The sequence below is a fragment of the Dermacentor variabilis genome, chromosome 1 (genome assembly GCF_050947875.1).
Source record: "Dermacentor variabilis isolate Ectoservices chromosome 1, ASM5094787v1, whole genome shotgun sequence".
NCBI classification, from domain to species: domain Eukaryota; kingdom Metazoa; phylum Arthropoda; class Arachnida; order Ixodida; family Ixodidae; genus Dermacentor; species Dermacentor variabilis.
The window spans coordinates 263,255,316-263,273,135 of NC_134568.1; the positions used below are offsets into that span (position 1 = coordinate 263,255,316).

Genomic DNA, 17,820 nt, shown 5'->3' on the forward strand with positions numbered 1-17,820 from the left:
GACGCGGACAAGAAATGACGTAAAGGCTGGTGCGCTACAAAATCGTTTTTGATTAGCTCTAGTCTTGGTGTCCTTTATTCCTTCAGACTAATAAAATCATTGGCTATAATCTATCGATTCTCATCTACCTATTCACGAATTTTGTTGACATTCTTTTTTTATATTTTATATTGAACTACCCGATTCATGGCCAATCCCCCGGAGTTGGTATGTACCACTAACATCTAGGCTGTACATCTACCGTACTTGTAGTTATTTCTTGCCCGCGTCGGGCTAGCGATGTGGTCACGGTAGCCCAGTTGAGCTGGTCGCCCCGGTTATTCACCTGTGAAGAGGAAGAACGATGTGGCGCCGTTGCCCTGTCAACATTCGTGCACCATTCTCAAATGACAGCAATATCCGCTTATAAGGCTGTGGAGGAGAAATAGAATGAGTGACATTCTCATGCCGCGTGAAACCAGTGACCGCTGTAAAGACATTAGGCAGCTATCGCAGGGGCGTTAAGGAGCCCGTGCCGCAGAAAATACGACGCCTTGCATCCGGCGTCGGACGTCGCATCGCCGAAAAGATTTTCGCACCGCGTATACCCAGGCTTTCCATTAATGCAAGAAATTGACTGAACTAATTGAATTTCTCAAGCTAAAATACGTAGAAAAATCGTAAATTACCACTTGCACACAACCTAAAGACATGATAGCTCTCGCATTGCAATTTGACTATACGAGAAAACGTAATTATCTTACGCGAAAACTCAAAGAAACCCCTTCACACACATAAACGGTCCGCGGTGTTCACAGACTGGCCGCGGCGTCCGCCATTTTGCGCGCGCCGGCGCGATGGGTGTGTCTTGGGGGGCCACTATGGAGGCCACGGAGCGGCGCGCCCGCTTCCTTGTATGAACTGCAGCTGGCGCTCGCCTCCGCTGCATCGCGGACTACGCAAGAGGCCGTGGTGCCACCACAAAGCTCGCCTTCGTGCATAGCGCGCGCGGCAAGCGTTTGCAGGTAAACATTATGGTTACATACGCTCTAGTTGCCGGGAAGCGTGACAAGCAGTCGGGGATCTTTGAATGCTATCGCATTCTGCTCTTAAGAGGAAGCTTTAGTTCGGGCCCAACTCCGACGCGGCCTATTCAAATGCATGTAAAAAGCAAAAATGTTTTTCTGAGATAACCGCTGGAGCGATTTTAATGAAATTTTGTTGCATTTGAGAGAGAAAGTTAAATTCTAGTGACTGTTGGAAGCGGAATTTCGATTTAGGGCCTGAATTTTGTTTGAAAGATTTTCCAAAATTCTCAAGTTTGAAAATAATAGAACCATGAAGTTTACAAATTAATAGCTCTGCATCAAGAACAGATATCGCGGTTCTCTAAACGGCATCTATTAGATCGTTAAAAACGAACAAATTGAACATGTCATTTTATATCTTACGTGAATTTGTGAAGTCGTGTGAAGTCGTGAAGTTCTGCAAAAGCTGTATTTATGTTTTACTAAATATTTTTAGGTTCATGTGTGACATATCAATTTTGTCCGCTTTAGATGTACCATTAGATGCGATTCATGGAATTCTGATATCATTTTGCATGCCGAGTTATGGAGTTGTAAATTTCATAGTTTCGTTTTCTGAAAATTTTTTATTTTTGTCAATTTTTAATAAAACATTGACTACCGAGATCAAAAATTCGAAACCAACAGTCACTAGATTTTAAGGCTTCCTTTTAAACGCAACAAACCTCCTCAAATTTGGTGCAGTGGCTGTCAAGAAAAACGAATTCTTCTTCTACCTGTATTTAGATAGGAGCACCCGAGCTAAAGCTTCCTCTTAAAGGCGAAGCTTAAAGGGACACTAAAGGTTACTATGAAATCAAGTTAGTGATAAAGCAATGCCCTAGAACGTCTAAGGCGTCAATATAATCGCGAACAGAGCTTTAGTAGCCGAGAAACAAGGTAAATGCATGACACGATTTGAGACCCCCCAGCGACATTCCGGTACTATCCCGATGACGAAGGCACTCCTCATCATAATTTATGTCACTAGTACTCAACTATTCGTATTAAAAATAATTTCATTAGGTTATAAGACGGAAGAAAATGCTACTTGTCTACTTCTGTTCGATTCTAAAAAAATAATATTTTGACGTTACCCTTCAGTAGTATGGGTGGTCGAAAGGTTTTGTTTTCGCTCGACTCTGCGCGCTCGACTCTGAGCCGCGCGCGCTTTGGAGTTTCACTTGTTTCGTTATCGCGTCATGCTGCGCTGGTTCTGCTGGCTCGCGAAACTTGCATTTGGAACAAGCAGCGAGAATGCCACGTCCATGTGATGTCGTGGGATGCGCGAACGGTCCGCGGAGCTTGGCCAAGGGCAGTTGCAGCGGCGATTCCAACGTTACTTATCACTGTGTGCCAACGAGTGAACCTCTCCGTTCGAAGTGGTTATAAGTGCCGTACCTCTGCCACAGCGCGTTGGCAAAGAGCTGAAAAATCTTATAGTGTGCTCGCTGCACTTTCGTCCAGAGGATTACGAGTTCAACGAGGACTTACTGAAGTCGTGTAGAGTGCCTTTCAAAGCAATCCTTTCCCGTAGAGCTGTTCCGTCGGTCTTGCCTGCATTTTCCGAAGCGCAAGAACTGCAGGTCGAAGACGGGGCAGTGAGTGCGGCATTTGGTTTTCACGAAGGAAAAGCTACAGATCTGCGAGTATGTACAGCCATGACATACAGTTGCCGTCGTAGTAGTACGCAACGGCGCCGGCAGCGCGAGCCAATGTGTCGTTGTCAGGGTCTTCCCTTGCAACGAGCGTCAAAGTTGGCGTCATAAAATAAAGAACCAGCTTATCGTCGCGCGCTTTCCCTTCCGCTAGCCACTATAGTTCCACTTTCGCGCTGCTGTTGGCTCTGTCTTGGCTCTGTTTCAGGTCGCGCGTTTGCGTTTTGCGCAGAAAAGCCGTAGCGCCGTCTGCGGCCGCCGTTTTACTCACCGACGGCGCAACGTCACTATGAGACCATGACGTCACCACTCCTCGATTGGAGGGCGGGCGATTTGAACTGCGCTAGAGGTACGCGGACGCTTCAGAACGCATTTTCTCTTAAAATAAGTCTCTTCTTCGCATGAAACAAGCGCTTCGAGGTTTCTGGGATGGTATTTGAACAGTCCACGTCGACTTAATATTAACCTTTAGTGTCCCTTTAAGCGCCCTCCAAATTTTTACATTACTTATGACAGTTGACCTAATTCTGACACACATGTTCTAACGCGGACCATCCGGCTGCTCTTAAAGGGTGGAGTCGGGCTGTCTTTCAAAGGGTGGAGTTTACCTGAGAATTTTGTATATGTGTAAATAAACATATCGATCTTCGTTTAGTCTCGTGATGTCTACTCCGAATTAGTGCCGGCTTAAAGAGGCGGACGACGGCGGACATGACCGACGGCGGACACCTCCAGCAAATATAGTTGCCGTTGAGACAGGGGTGTAGGGTAATCTTCTTCTACTCTGGTGTCATACAGTCCTGCAGATAACTAGTCTCAAGCCGTGTTCCGAGACAATATATCCGCGCATGCAACCTTGCTGCCGTTTTTGACGAGGATTCCGTTAAGTGAAGATACAAGAAAGAATGAAGAATGATAAGGACGCACTTTACGGTGCCGTCTTGTGGAGACATTTATTTAGGCGCTTCTATTGAACATTTCATTCCCCTCGTAGATTTTTAATTATCTCTATAATTACGTCCTTCGTTGATTTATTGCTATACAATTGTGCCTAGAAAGGCAGGCTCGATTACGACTGCTCACGCCGTATAATTAATTCTCGATAATGGATTCTAAGCTGCACACTGTAATTACGTGCGTGAGCGCAAAGCTTACGTGCGTGAACGCAAAGTATTCGCGTTAGTTACGGTAGCACGCAAGATGGTCCTTCGTAGATTGCTGCTCATTGGAAAACGTGCCCTATACGTATATACCTATAGGTAAAATATCCCTGTTGTACAATATTTCCCCAATTAGCAAGCCGTCTTTTTATTATAGATTGGCAGGTTTCGTTTATTCTTTGATCAAATAGGTGGCTATTTCCTTTCTGCTGTTAAATATATTAACCAATTTGAGGGAAATGTACCGTTTGTTTCAAGAAGCAAGTATTGGCAGCCGTGACCGGAGCTGCAAGTGTGAAGTGTTGTGGCGATACTGCTGTTCGCTTAGAGTACAGAGGCCACTGCAGCTTTTGCACTCGAAAGGCTACCATAAGAACTCGGTGTCTTCGGCCGCTATCACTGCAGGCTACACTTTCTTGATAGTGATCTGGAAGATGACGAAAGTTGTCTGGCCTGTTTGCGTTGTAGCTGATTTTGCTAAAGCTGTTTCATGAAGCTGAACGGAGATTTGAAAGCAGAGCATTCGGTTCTACAGATGTCGAAATAAGACTGGACGCCGTTTGCCGTGATAATAAATCCAGTATGCGCGCTCACATACGCACGCATGCACTCACATGAACGCGCGTATATGAACAAATACACTTGGACGTTCCACATGTGCCCATATAGCTTTTATACTTCAGCTTTTGCCGTCATCTACATTTACTTATGACCGAAACTCGTTGATTTACGAGCGCGTAGAATTTCCACTTCAGCCTGTAAGGGTTTGACGCTTCCACATTTTTCGCGCGTCTTTTGCGTAGCATAAGAAATATAGCATTGCTGACGTTCCTACCCCAACCACCGTCTTCCCTTTCCCATCTGTTTGTCTCACGTTAGGAAGAAACATGATAATGTGTAGAGGTGCCGCGCCCGTCGCGAATGCAAATTGCTGACGTATTCAACGCTGTTCGTGTGCTACCGGTGCTGCTAAAAGGAAACTTGGATACAGCAGCGAGTGCGTTACCACTCGGATTTGTTCCTGGTTTTTTTTTCTTCTTTCTTACAGAGGTGAATGGAATATGGAAACCTTCTAGTCACACAACGGCGTGACGTTGTTCGAGCGGCAACACTGCGCTACACGTACACTGTGCACCCTTAGCAGGCGCACTCAGCAGCCTCGTTACACTGCGGTCGTCTAGCGGCAGCCGCCAGCGTGACGCGAACTTCGCTCTGATGCACTTTCGAGCTGAACACCTGTGCCAGAGGACGGAAGTAGGTCGCTTTGTGCGCGCCCTGGCTTGCGGTGTGTGTGTGTGTGTGCGTGCGGGTCGTGCAGGAAAGAGAGCGCGTTCCCAGGATAATTTCGGTCGCTGCCTGAATCTTCTATGCAGTAATCAATTTCGGACTCAACGACAACGACTAGACGCTTCCCCGGTGGACGATCAAGGTGGGAGAGAGATTTTTCAGTCATTTGCTTATAGCTTATCCATTATTCAAGCGAGTTCTGAGCAAAACAGTTATGAAACTACGTATCCTTTTTTATTATCTGTTATGTTCAGGACAACGCGATAGCAGTAGAATTCTAGGTTACGCATGCTGGAAGGATGGCAATTGCTCGAGAAAACTGAGCGCTAATTGTGTATTGGCAGAATACGCGAAGAAGCTATCTTCTTGCAGTGCTCCTTCTGGTGTTCTCACGCCCACTATCGGGACAAGTGCTTAATACAGCGTTCTAAATGTTGCCTTTGATGTCGCGTAATGCTAGTCGATCATGTCGCGAACAGCAGGCTAATACAAATTGTCAAGTCTTGTACAGCTGTGGTCGGTGGATGGAAAACTGTGCCACTCATGTGAGGCACAAGTCAGCGTTTACGACTCGGCTAGTAAATAATTTGGCAGAGGCAGCGTATGCATGATCTCGTCTTGAGGATACAAGCGAAAATTGTCAGTCCACTGGCTATGTTTCTGTGCCACATGCGAACCGATGCATAGCCCACCTATGAAGCAATACAGTTTTGCAGAAATTCGAGAACTTGCTGTTGGGGATTCTTGTCGACGACAAGCCGGCAGAACAGAGCGTTCAACATTTCGTTGTGCACTAAAACACACGCCCTTTTCGCGCTTATTCTTGCACCCACAGAATCAATTGGCTAGACCGAGAACATGCATGTCACTTGAACTCAAGCATTCAAGTACTAAAGTGTTTAGGTTGAAAGGCAGGATTGTGTTGTAAGAGGGTGACCTAAAAGTGTAAGAAACGAGTGATAATTGACAAATATCAGTTTATTTCTCTACAAGATAAATACTGCGTAAGGTTGCAAGCAAATATACACTGATCCAAATGACAGCGCTAATTACACATAAAGAAAGGGATGGTGACATCATATCATGAGAAGCCAACAAACAAAGGCACCAAGGAAAACACAGTGGAATATACTTGTACTTACTAATTGAATTAAAGAAATGATGAATTAATGGCGCTGAAAGTGAATGAAAAAACAACTTGCCACAGGTGGGGAACAATCTCACGTCTTCGCATTACGCGTGCGATGCTCTAACCAATGGTGACATCGTGGTGACATCATGTAACTTATGCATAATTCCACTTCACCTGCCGTATACGGCAGCAAATTGAGACGGAGTTAAAGACAGGCTGCAGCCGACTGCGCATCATTATTGTCTATTTCTTTTTCTGTTACATCATTTTTTTTCGCTCACCTGCGAATGGAATGCGACGAACGGGATGCACAGTTGTCCTAGTGCAGTTAGACTCGTGGACTATTGCAGTGACGGAAAGAGGGCAAGAGAGAAGAGAGTTGATGCTGTTAGAGGTTATAAATTGAGGACGGTAATAAAACTTGGCGAAAACATCAGGAACACTTGCCATAAAGGAAAGCGCTCTTATTGTACGATTCGGAGCTAAACGCAAAAGTAGTGTTCCTAGATTGAAAAAGAAAGGGATATCTTTTACGTGATAGTTTCGTTCACAGGTGCTTGTGAACTAAGTTCCTGCTGGAATCTTGACTTTTTTTCCCTTTTTCTCATGTTTTTTGCCATTATGCGTGGGAAGGTTGGCAGATGCTGTACATAAAGAGCAAGAGAGTGAGATAGCAGAACTAACGGGAAAAGACAGGGAGGTCAACCGAAAAGAAGATACGATATTATTGGTACCAGGACGGGGTTTTAGATGAGAAGGAAATTAGTAAAAAGGAAATAGGGAGGCGAGAAACACTGGACATAAACATGTGTACAGATGTCACAGTTATCAGCAGGTACTAAAGCCGCTAGCACATGTCTGTCGCCCTTAAAAAGCGAAAGTGTGAGCCACTTCTGCGCGAGTTCAAGATGCTGAGCAGGAGTAATGACACGTGGCCACATGAGCTGTTGGAGCCTTTTGATATTTAAAGAAAGGTACGAATTGCATCAGTGATATATGTATATATATTTTTTTCAGCAGCGAGTTTAAACAGTTTGACACGTTGCTACGATTTTTTTTACCTGTTCGCTGCACGCATGTGCATCTGGTGTACTCTTTCGGCTCCGCCCTCCGAATAAACAATCTAAGTTTAGGCCGGCCCTGCTCCTTACTATTCCCTTAAGTTTTTGTTTCCTCGTTGCGCTAATATGTATCTCTTATTGCAACGACACCTTCGTCACCCTCTTCGGCGACGAGTGGTGAGGTCGGCATCCCGAAATGCTCAATTTCGAAAGCGGTCATTTGTCAATACGAGTTAGCACAGTGGTAACAAATAGGGATGGGGTTCAGGGGCTCCTCGTGACCACAACTGCCACATGCGCAGCGTTATCAACCATTTCAAAACGGAACGCAAAATGTTTAGCCAAGGCCTGCTGCCCATAGCTGACAAATAAAGGTTGTCTCACGTCGGGAAGCCTAGACAGGATCCCAAACGTGAACGAAGGTCCAAGCCGTGCAGCCGGCTGTGTTGAAAGCTTGTCGTGTTTCACATGGACAATGTGATCTTTCGTACAAGACTAGAAGTTTTCGTAACTGCATCTTTCCTTGACAATGGTATTGATTACTGTATACCATCTTCGTGAGCTCACCGCGCAGCGTCATCGGCGTACATGCTTGTCACCCATAGGACCGCGGTGGCCTGGAACTTGAAAGACACTCAGGAAAGTGGTATGATGTCGCCTCTCGGTCAATATGTTGTCGAAACTGTTATCATTTCAAACACTATGCAGTTATTCGTGTGGCGCGCGCCGCCGGTTGACGGTTACAAGCTGCAGCGTTGGGTAGAATAGACACAATTTAGACGCTATTTTGGACAGATAATGCAAAGTGCAGCACGTAGAGCAGCAATTTTAGCAGCTGTCGGTTAGGTAGGGTGCGACGTGCTGATCCCGGCCTTGGTGACTTTCGCTGGGAAGACTACGGCTCCTGCTCAGCCTGAACACTAAGACTCCGACTAAGCCGTTGAAAATGACTCACACCTGACACAAAAAGACTCCGCGATTTGACGCACCGTAGACGTGGTCATCGTTTGTTTCTGCGAGTAGAAGCTGTTGCCGCTCTAGCCTCAAGAATGAAGCGTGCGCTTTCAGCAATGAGTGGGGAGAGTTTATTTAATTAATTAATTATGGGGTTTTACGTGCCAAAACCACTTTCTGATTATGAAGCACGCCGTAGTGGAGGACTCCAGAAATTTTGACCACCTGGGGTTCTTTAACGTGCACCTAAATCTAAGTACACGGGTGTTTTCACATTTCGCCCCCATCGAAATGCGGCGAGTTCATTCACGTGGCGCAAAGCTTGTTTCCCTCCAACACCCCTAGATGTGGCACTCAGCACGCCATGGACGGCGGAACCCATCGATTGAGCCCGCAGTATCATGGAAGTATAGTCAGTATAGTGCCTAGATTATAGCGGAAGCTTTGCCGTGGCGTGCATGGGTTCGCCTCGCTATTTACTTCGTTCGTATGCCATCACGTCGGTGGCAGCATGGGCGTTCGCCATGCTGCTGCGGTTCGACATGCGACATGCGGTTCCAGCTGACAGCGTTTCTGGGGCTGTGCCACGCTCGCTATGTTCCCATGGTGCCAGGAACACTTTCGACCGTCTATTCTCACGTGTCCAGTGCAGAGAGGCGCGAAATCTCGCGAAGATTATTTGTCTGTTCGATTCACCTGCACCTTTCTCGTGAGTTCGCTGCGATGTTCCAATGCTCGTGCGGCACCAGTGCCGAAGTGCAGCCACATGCGCGACACTAGGCTAGGCTTTTCGGAAATGGGCGCAAAAGTACGGATGTGGAGCAGGTCTTCAGCTTCTGCGCTTGCAACTTGTGCCTTTCGTTGCAGGCGTTGTCCAGCATGTGTTGCGATTGTATCACGAATGCCCACTGTTGTGAAATTCACCGTGCCGTCTTTGCCAGCATTCGAGTGCAAAATGAGCAGATAATGGTTTATTTTCAATGCTGGCTGTTAAGTTGGTGTGACAGAAAGAAAGAATACCTCGATATTGTGAATAGGTAGAAAAAAAAACTATTTTGAATTCGGGTTTAAGCTGCCTTTTCCGCCGGTCTCGAGAAAGGTTAGAGGGGCACGCGCGGATAAATGCTTCTATCGTGGGCATGGGTGCCGCCGTTGCCGATTCAGGGCGCAATTTCTATCAGCGCGCCATCCAGTAGCACGGTCATATTTCTTGTAGCGTTGTCTGCTAGCTGCCATGGCACCGGAGAAATCGTCTGCTAGTTCGTCGCTGCACGACATTGGCACTCAACATCACACGGGTGCAGAAAGTTCAGGAGCTCAACCTAAACTTTAGCTGCACTTTTTGAACAGCTAACAAAACGTAAGTCAATCGAAAGGACCTGACAGTATACCGGAAGTGATCGCTCAAAAATATCACCCTTGAACGAAACTGACTGACTTACTTTTGTGCTACAAGGTATGCCACAGTGGCTAATGACCGTTACGGGTAGGTTAGGGACGCATATTCCTACAATAAGTACTAGAGCGAACCTGGCGCTGCGATCGTTCAGCCACCATTGGAATGATGGGAAGTACACGAATTTCTTTGATCTTTGTGATTATGGCTTCAGACGTTCTTGCGACTTCGATTATTATGCGCTTTATCTGCCTTCATGTGTCCTAAATGTCAACGCAATCACTACTTTTCGAAGTGCAGAAGACTTTGCGGACACACACAATCACTACTAATTGCAGCGGTTCAGCCTGTCGAGGTGGCCAAATCGAAACGCACCAAGCGTCTCAACGCACTGACTTGCCCGCGAGAAATTCCTATGGCACTTGTCGGTGCATGCGTCCGTGGCGTAGTGGTTTCAATATAGGGCTTCTGGGTAGAGGTCTTGTGTTCGAATCCTGCTGTCGGGCAATTTTAATAATGTTCCTGTAATTATTTATTACACATTACGTAGTTGAAAATTATGAGTTTACAAAGTCACGAAGTCGTTTGAAGCCAGAAGGACCAACTTTAGGCAAATCCATGTACTTCCCATAATTTCCGTGCTGGCTGAACCGCCCCGTCTGCAGCTCCCGTAGACACTAGCGCCAGAGTTCCCTCTAGCAATTATTGTATGAAACTCTATGACGGGACGCATTGGTCGCCGAAAACAGCTGTGCGTTTCTTATCGTGATGCCCTGTTCTGGCTTGTCGGCTCATGAAAACTCGCTTACGCCGCGATCTACAGTGCGTGGTATTTGATATTTTTTTAAATGCTGTCACGGTGACGCGTGCACATGAGCTATAGCCAAGCAAGTGGAGGAAGCAATCGTTTAGCTGCGTAAGTGAAGCTTCGTGCTTTACAGGTGCAGTTAAGTAGAACCAGCTGCACAATAAAGTGTGCGCTGCATTTCTGCTAGAAGCGAGGCGGAATAGTGGGAACCGCCTTGAGAAATGTGCTAATGTTCACACTAAGCACTTACCCGGTAACGTATTTGTATTGGACGGTCCCGAGAATTTGCAGTAGTTGCGATTGCTGATGACCATCTTGGCAAAGGAAGACAAAACTACGAAAGCCCAGGCTTGAATTCACTCCTTTTCAGAATTAAGATACGTATTCTGTGCGTTAACTAGTATGGGGGCAAGCTATATATAAAAAAAAAAACTCTAGAAAGAATGGCGCGTACAATCCATACATCGCACGAGCTGACTTTCCAGCTGTTTTCCTGCCAGAAAGCTTGACAAGCTAAGAAACAGCTGTCAGGCGCTGTTTCATGTAGGTCGCGCACGCGCTCTAAGAGTACCTGTTATGGTAAAATGGAAAAATCTGAGAGTGCAAGCATATGAGATGATTTATCCATTGATATAGAAATGGCGCAGGACGTCATTGATCTGACAGTAAACGCCACCAGTGAGCAAGTATCTTGCAATACTCTCACGCCTTGAATGCCGATGCACAATCTTGTCAATATGGCATGCAGATTTTTGAACTCTTACATGTATCTGAAAACGTGCTACACTCCACGTCGAGAAACAGATGTCGCCTTCGTATACGCTTAAGTTGACTGCAGTTGGCAGGCGTTCAATAAGGCCAACGAAGTCTGATTGAGTACTCCGCTTTGCGGGACACTACGGTAGGTGCAGCGCCGAGTGGTTGGCATGTCCACGGTACACAGAAAAAAAAAAAGACCTGATAGAACTCTTGCTAATGCATGTCATGGCTCGGCTGGGGTGCCGATGAACGACAGGGTTTACTGGCTTTCCCCGAGCCCACATGAATACATGGGAACGTGTTAGTTGCTCCCATGTATGCCCAGTTAAAAAAAAAATAATCATACTTTCTTTGCGATGCACACAATGTGGTCCTCCCACGTTGAGACTGATATCCGACGAGCTGGCTCTGAACGATAAGGCTGTACGCGCGTAATACAGTCATGTGCAGTGACGTAAAATAATGGTAAATAAACTCAAATAATGAAAATACCGAACTCAAGGTGAAATGATGTCGTAGTGCAAATATGTATGCGAACATCACAGCTGCTTTTAAGCCATATTCACAGAAGAATCTTATGCAATTATGCACTAATTTTATTGTTGTTCGAAGTTGTTCTGCACCTAGACCAACGTGCCATGATTATACGGACCCTTATTCGAAATGTATGAAAGGCGGGCGCCGAAGCTCTCGTACAGAATTTAACAGTGTCAAAACAGTGCGCAACTTCAGGACACCAATGGGAATATTTTTTTTTCTTTTTGAATGCCGTGTCCTGACGTATAGTCATGCTATATGTCAGGACACGGCGTCGTTGCGCGCCGGTGCGATTTGTTGAATTCGCCTTAAGTGTACGCGTGCAATATCGGCTGTTATGCCACGACCGCGTTGTAGTGCTCGGCACTAGGTATATTTGTTCGCTTTCGCCCAGACATGGCCGTGCTGCTTTGTTTGGTCTTCCATGATTCGTTTGTCTCGTCGGTTACATATAAATATTTCATTCAGAGTTCACAGACATCGACCGAGGTCGCATCGATGAACGGCAAAATCGCAGCAGCGGTAGTCCGTACTCAGGGCATCCATGCCCTGTCATTTAGTTGGCGAGATGGTTGGGGGCGAAATGCAATAACACCCGTGTACTGTGCATTGGGTGCACGTTAAATAATCCCAGTTGAAGGCACGCCCCCAGTACTGCGTGCCTCATAATTAGATCGTAGTTTTGGTACGTAAAACTTGAGAATTTAACTTAAATTTTACTTGGCAAATTATGTTAATTGTACTGATGTGCCATCAAAAGTCGTTTCGTAGTTTGCATGGCAATGCGTAGGTGATTTGCGGTGACTGAAATCAAAACACGCCGTCAAGTCAGCACTTTCACCGTTTCAATGTTAGAGTGCGAAATTGCGCTATATTTGGACCAATTTCTCCATTTCCATAATCAATCTAGATTTAAAACTCCTAGATCTAGGAAAATTTCCCTAGCGTTGGCAGCACTGTACTGCAGCGACATACGTATCAAATAAAGGGATATGAAAGGGAGGTGAAGCTCTCAGTAACAAAACAGTGATGCGACCAAGTTCTTTCTTTTTTTTTACGTACTGCGGTCTACAGGAAGGCCAAGGAGGTAGGAGGTAGGCGGTAGGTAAAAGGAAACAATACAGCAGCACAGAAAATTTGCGCAGTTAACAGAAACGTTCATACATACAAGCAATCACAGTTAATACAGTTGACACACCAGACAGCAAGGTATAACATACGTGACGTATAAATGAATGGCTCAGTGAATTATTTGATCATTCAGATCTTGAAAGACCATTTGATCTTTCAAAACCACATTTCAAACCACTTTCAGATTGACTTGCGAAAACAACCGGGTAACGCATTACATTCTGTCGTATACACGAGAAGGGAAAATTTATATGTGCCAGTGCGTGCAAAACAATGGAGCGTGTTTTGTGTACGTCGAAGTAGGGATGCACGGGTAGAGAACGGTTTGATGTAGCCGTTCGCACCGATTTTCAAATACCTTTTATACAGGGCGCACCAAAACTTATCGCAATTTACCGCCATGTATCTAATGAAGGAGTTTCGTGCTCACGCGTATGTTCATTGATGAATTCGTTGACGTATATTTATATAAGAAAGCACACAGGGCGGTTTTGATGCGTTTTCAATTTGCGTACGTTATTTAAACGCAAAACGACCCACGTGATATCAGTTTATGAATTATAAACTTTGTAACAGACAAACATTTAGTGCCAGCTGGTGCCGTCTTTAGTTCATGACTTGAGAACCCAAGCTGGTGGATGGCTTATGAGCAGACGTCATCAATATTACTTGACCAGAACAGCGTGTTTGTGTTCGTAAGACCCAAGTGCTTATACTATTTTGCTTCTTTTATTACTGTACCCGTAATACTGTAAAAAAAAACAAAATGATTCTTTTTTGTTGGTTACCCGCAAGAGAAGTTTGGTCGGAATTTAATGTCACGGACAGTTTCTTCCGCCATTCACTGATACGCGCTGAGATATTTATTTATTTACTTGTTTATTAATTCATTTAGTGTTTCGTTTAAAGTTTTTCGAGGATTTTATGTGCCAGAATCGCGATACGATTATCAGGCACGCCGACACGGGATTCCGAGTTAATGTTCACTACCGGGGGCAAGTGTGTGTAGTCTGCGGCGAGACGGCTCAAAAGATGGAGGTTTCGTACGGCGTGTTTCGCATTTGCCGCGACGATGAGAGATGGCGCCACCGTTCTCTTGCAGTTAAAGCCTACCACGACCTACTGTATAAAGAGCGACCTGCGCATACCGTGGTCGCCTATGGCAGCGCGCGGCCGAAGAAATACCACGTGATCATTGAGTAGGGACCAAGCGTGCCGGTAGAGGCCGCTAGTGCTCACCCTCACAGCAACGCCCGAAACGCTCCAGCCCTGCCTTCAGGAGTACTGCGATGACGGTAAAAATTCGTAGAGGAGCTGCAGTAAACTCGGCATTTCACGTTATAGACAGGGTGCGGCTAGAAAAATGCGCGGCGGTACATGTGATACATGCCCCAGATATTTGGTATCTTCGCTGTGCAGTGCAATGAAACTACTTTGAAGGCGCGGCTGCTAGGATTGACATAGTGTAATCCCTCAGAGATTTTTCTCCCCTCATTGCCTGCTAAAATGTTGGTTAGTGCTGTGGTGCCAATAAGGTCTGGTGCGCACTTTCCGCGCTAGCCGAGGCCTGAGCGCGCCCGCAGTTCATTCTCCCGTAGGTTTCGCTAGTCCCGAGCCAGACGCAATGAACGCACTACGTACCGCTTTTCAGGGCCCACGCGTTCCTTTGCTGCATTCGGCACGTTCACTGAAGTAATGTGCCGTTGAGAGCGCGGCAGAACGCGAGTAGGTTAATTGCAGTGCATGCCACAATCGTAAAAATGTGCTGTTATTGACGTATTTATTTACACGCCGCTTTACCAAATGATAGCGAAAGTCTAGCTTGAAAAATTCCAAGGGCGCTTTGTTGTGCCATCACACAGACAGTCACTACACTTTAAGCACTTTTCTGGAGTTGGGCTTTTGAAGCGAAAAGCTTCACTACGCTAGTCAACACCGTGCTTCGCGCGAGCCGGCTATGTCGGGATTGGCTCCGTAAGCGTGTTTGGAGTCGACGCAGTTGGCCACTGCCGCGCCGCTTTACGCGCGCCATTTACGCCGCTTTACCAAATGATAACAAAAGTCTAGCTTGAAAAATTCGAAGGACGATTTGTTGTGCCATCACACAGACAATCACTACACTTTAAGCACTTTTCTGGAGCTGGGCTTTTCAAGCGAAAAGCTTCGCTACGCTGGTCAACACCGCGCTTCGCGCGAGCCGGCGTATGTCTGAATTGGCTCGGCGTATTTCTGAAGTGTCTGAATTCGGAGTCGACGCATGTGGCCACTGCCGCGCGCTATGCGTCATCGTTTGACGTTCGCCGCAAGCGCGTGTTTATCGCGGAGGCCGACTATATAACCGCTTGCCAGTGAATAGGCGCGCGCATTCAACATGGAAGGAGAGGTATAATACCGATACAGAGAGCTGTGTTTATGGCTGTACAGAAATCGCAAGACAATGTGCCCAACAATGATGAATAAAGAAGTTTAATAATCATGCATAACTTATGGTATATATCATTGATAAGCAATTTGCATAACTACACAAGGCACACGTATAGCATAACCATAAGCTCCCGGCTAAACCGTAAGCATATCCATAAGTGAAACCGTAAGCATAACCATAGGCTAAATCACAAACCTAAACCCTAAGCATACCCATAACTTAATTACACCATAAGCATATCCATAAGTTAAACCGTAAGCATAACCATAGGCTAAATCGTAAAGCATAACCATAAGCTAAACCATAAGCATCACCGAACCTTTTCGCTTCGAGATATCCAGGCTTAACCTTAGCTAAGCCCCAGCTTTTTTTTTTTTTTTTTTTTGTACAGAATTGTTCAGGTTTCAAGCATTGGTTCCTAATATCGGTCACGGGGAACTCATGAAATGAAATTCCTCTTGGTGCTCGGCCGCTTGACTTGCACAACGGCACGCAGCAGTAAACCATCGTGCTTGAAGTTGGCGCAAACGAGAAAGCCGGCGCCCACGGGGCTGAGAATCGCAGTGTCGCTGAAATAGAATCTGGTAATCAAGATCTAGCAACACCAACAGATCACCAAGCACTCAGCTAATCGACTGTCTCGCGCACGTGCGTTTGCGTCCTTCCGTGCTCTCGCTGAAATGCTTGCTGCCCGTGCGTGCGGCCGGCTACGGGGTGGGAGTACGTGGGGGTACGTGGGGGTGAGCACTAGCGCCACTGTTCGTGGCGGCGGTTTGGAAAACTAAAAAAAAGCCACACAAGCAAAAGCAAATTGGCGGCGCTGGCGCAGCGCCGCACGCGCAGGTCGCCCCTTATACAGTAGGTCGTGGGCTTTACTTGCAGTGGCATAGCGAGGTGCCTGTGTGCAACCATAGGTTTTAGAGCCGTAGGTCCTTCGTCTCTAGATATTGAAAACTATTTCAAGGAGGCCGCTGAGCTAATGCCCAAACTTTGTTGTCGATCGAGATAAGAAGGCGTAGCGAAAGTTTACAACACAACTCACTTATCACGAAAGAGGTGAACGTGCTAGAAGCGCCCACCCTTTCGGCCTCAAGCGGGAAGGCTTAGGCAGGACAGCTGCCACCATGTCAGGCAATGACGTAATTTCCGTTGCACGCTTGCAATGGAAGTCTGCTGGAATCTTCGGCAAAAACGGTTTTTGAGATAAAAAATTCGCAGTTCCGCCGGAAAGGCGAAGCACCGATTGTGATAGCTAATTAGTAGTAGCTGTACGAAGTAAGGATAGTAGTTTTATCGGCCGTAAACACTTGTAAACATTCGCTTACTAACTAAATTAACAATGATAGAATGCGTAAGCGTTACTCAACGAGGACGTAGAAAGAAACAGACACATGGAGACAGCGCTGTCCTTGTGTGTCTGCTTCTTTCTACCTCCTTGTTAAGTCACGCTTACGCATTCTATCATGGATTCAAACCAACCAGCCCGTCAACGCGTTTTAACTAAATTAACCAGCACGGTGTCACGCGCGCACAGGTAAATATGAACACAAATCTCTCGATGACAGCATAAACTGTCTGTGAAAACGCTGGAGCTAGGAATCGCGGCAGCAGCCGCCCGCCCATTGAGCTCGTATGCGCCCATGCACAGCGCATACGAAGTTACCGGCACTACGCGCACTCTGCAAATATCGCAGATCGCTTTGAAGATGAGGCCCGCGCGGGCGCGCACTTTAGCCACGTCGCAGACCGCTTTCAAGACACACGAGCGCAGTCAACGCGGCCCTACGGCGCCCGCGATTCGGGGGGGGGCCAACACCGAAGTAGAAGCCGCGGTTGTGGCCACTCTGTACGGAGCATTACGCAAAAAAAGGGCTGAGGCGTGCAGACCGGACACAAGAGTAGAGAAGTGCACAACACGAACGCCGACTATCAACTGAAGAGAGCACTGAGGCGAAAAAAGAAGGAAGACACAAAGCTCATCTGCGCAAGCTCAGGAATGGTATCACCGCGTGTCAGTCGGTTACACGTGTCGGTCTGCGTGAGAGATAACTATTAAGGCACTTAATCTCTTCTTATGTAATGTAATACGCGTCTTATGGTAGAGGCATGGCATATCTATAATGGTGAAAGTGCATGCGTGAGTCAGCCTTCGATTACTTTAAAACAGTTATCTCTCACGTAGACCGACACGTGTAACCGACTGACACGCGGTGATACCATTCGTCAGCTTGCGCAGATGAGTTTTGTGTCTTCCTTCTGTTTTCGCCTCAGTGCTCCCTTCAGTTGATAGTCGGCGTTTGTGTTGTTCACTTCTCTACTCTTGTGTCCTGTTTGCACGCCTCACCTCTTTTTTTTTTTTTTTTGCATAATGAATCCTTGCAAACTAGCTCAGCTTTCTGTCGTTCTAAGCTGTACGCAGCGGCGGGCGAGGAGGACATCGGGGCACCGTAGCAGGCGCCGGAGAAG

General features: G+C 46.5%; 1 protein-coding gene across 4 annotated transcripts in view; it reads left to right on the forward strand.

Annotated features, from left to right (window-relative positions):
- Nucleotides 1-5,138: 5,138 nt before the first annotated feature.
- Nucleotides 5,139-17,820, forward strand: part of LOC142563788 (uncharacterized) — a 702,312-nt gene continuing 689,630 nt past the window's right edge. The window contains exon 1 of one of the 4 annotated variants that reach the window (XM_075674427.1): nt 5,139-5,293. The gene's annotated coding sequence lies outside the window, so the exon portion shown is untranslated. The remainder of the gene's footprint in view (nt 5,294-17,820) is intronic. The other 3 variants (XM_075674407.1, XM_075674415.1, XM_075674435.1) reach the window with 3 other exon arrangements.